Consider the following 2,579-nt stretch of genomic DNA (forward strand, 5'->3'; position numbering starts at 1 on the left):
GTTTTTTTTTTGAGAGGTTTTCGCTATAGGGTGCATGCACTCGCCAGACAGACAGAGAAAGAGAGACAGAAAGCGAGAAATCACCCCCCAGGGTGGATGGTCACGCCGCAATCCCTTCTCCTCCATTCTCCTCTCAGGATCTTGAGCACGCATGCACATGCTCCTGGCGTGAGTTTTAAGCCACCAGGTCCAGGACGCAAACCACGGTCGACTACGTGGGAGTCCAGCGACATAGCCATTACGCTAACTGCTGGTTCCCAAGAGGTTTTTGCTATAGGGTGCATGTGCTCACCAGACAGACAGAGAGAGAGACAGAGAGACAGAAAGCGAGAAATCATCTCCCAGGGGGGATGGCTACGCCACAATCCCTTCTCCTCCCTTCTCCTTTCGGGATCTTGGGCACGCACACACACGCACCAGGTGTGTTTTAAGCCACCAGGTCCAGGACGTGAACCGCGGTTGACTACATTAGAATCCAGCGACATAGCCATTATGCTGACTGCTGGTCCCACACTTTGAATATATTTTGCCATTCTTTCCTTGCTCGCATTATTTCTGATGAAAGGAATGAGGTTAGCCTCATGAGATAACCTTTGTAAATAACCTGACTTTTCTCTCTTGCCAATTTTAGTATCTGGTCTTTGTCTATAGATTTGGCATTCTGGTTATGATGTGCCTTGGAGATCGCCTTGGGTTGATTCTATTAGGGATGCTTTGTATTTCTTGAGTCTAGACATTTAAATGCTTCTCTAGATTTGGAAAGTTTTCTTCCAAGATTTCATGGAATAGATTATCAATGCCCTTATTAGTTTCCTCACCTTCTGGGATACTGATTATCCAGATGTCTGGATGCTTAATGCTGTCTAGTATTTCTTGTATAGTATTCTCATTGGAGGGGGGGGGATTATTTTCTCAGTTTTTTGGTTGTTTTTTTCTAGATTAGAGGTTTTGCCTTCAACATCTGAGATTCGATTTTCTGCATTAACTAATCTGTCTAGGGAGGCTCCATTTGATTCTTTTCTATGGTGTGTATTTCCTCTTTCATATCATGGAAGAACTTCAACACCTCCTGGTTGTCTCTTTTCTCCTGCATCTTCTGGAGTTTATTATCTTTCAGCTCTTGCATCTCATTTAGTTTTGTCGTTATGAATATTCTGAATTCTCTGTCAGACATTTCCGTGAGTTCTACTGTGTAGATGATGAAGGATTGTTCTTTTCCCTCAGGCAGGGGGGTGGATATTCTCTTGATTTCTCAAGTTTCTTGTGCCTCTGCAATTGTTTCTGGTCATCCTGTGACAATGTTCTCCACCGTGCTTCACAATGTAGCATTCACAGGAAGATTAGAAGCTCAGATTTATAAAAAGAAATTTCTTCCATAAAGCAGGAGGTTCAACAAGTGTTGAGGATTTCAATGACTCTAAAGTATTGAGATGCTTGGCTACCGTGCACCTAGGCCTATCAAGAGATTCAGTGTGTGGAGAGTGAAGCTTAGTGGGAAAGTAAGGTTAAAAAAAAATTAGAAAAAAGAAGAAAAAAGAAAAATATTACCAAGAAAGGGGGGAAAAATTTTTACCCGTAAAAAATGAAAACCACACAGCCCTGAGCAGCTTGAAAATGGCTTCTGAAATTAACAAGTGAAAGAAAAGGCCCAAGGTGAGAAGAAGTGGTTGAAATTTTTTTTTAAGATAAAAATTTAAAGAGAGAGAGAGAGTACAAGATGGACAGAAAGACACACATCCAGAGCCAGAGAGAAGATGGAGGTCACCCTGCCTTATCTGAATATTTTGGGAGTCCAGAAAATGGGGTTTAGCACAAAGCTTCCCTGAACATGCCAGAACACACCTCAGCTTTAAAATGTCTTTTTGTCTATTTTTGGAGGCTAGAATATGGAGTTTAGAGCATAGCTTCCCTGAATACTCCAGGACACACCCAGATTTAAGAGAATTGTGAAAGTGAAAGCAAAGAACAAAGAGGGTGTTTGCCCACCTAGATATTAAAACATACTTCAAAGGCCAGGTAATAAAGACTGTGCTACACACCCTGTAGCAATGGCATAAAAATAAGCTCATTCAACAAGAGAGTACCCAGAAATAGACTATGTGTTACAGGAACTTTGCATATGCTAAATGTGGCTTCCTAAATCAGTGGGAAAATAGGGAATGTCTAGAAGATAGTTTGAAAAACACAGGCTCAATATTGAGAGAAAAATAAAATTGGATCTATTTTACCTCATATACAAAAATAAAGTCTAAATGGATAAAAGGCCGTTTGCGAAAGATAAAATTATAAGAACACTAGAAGAAAACTATAGGAGAATATGTTTATGATCAGAGAGTAGAGATGATTTTTAAGATAAGAGTCCCCAAATGCAGGTCTTAAAGGGGAAAATTACTGGATTTAGGTACATTAACTAACTAAATTAAATTTAAATTACTGGGACCAGCAGTTGGCATGATGGCTATGTTGCTGGACTCCCATGTAGTCAACTGCAGTTCGAGTCCCGGACCTGGTGGCTTAAACTCATGCCAGGCACGTGTGCATGCGTGACCAAGATCCCGAGAGGAGAATGGAGGAGAAGG

Source organism: Tupaia chinensis, unplaced genomic scaffold (genome assembly GCF_000334495.1).
Source record: "Tupaia chinensis unplaced genomic scaffold, TupChi_1.0 Scaffold000031_1, whole genome shotgun sequence".
NCBI lineage: Eukaryota > Metazoa > Chordata > Mammalia > Scandentia > Tupaiidae > Tupaia > Tupaia belangeri.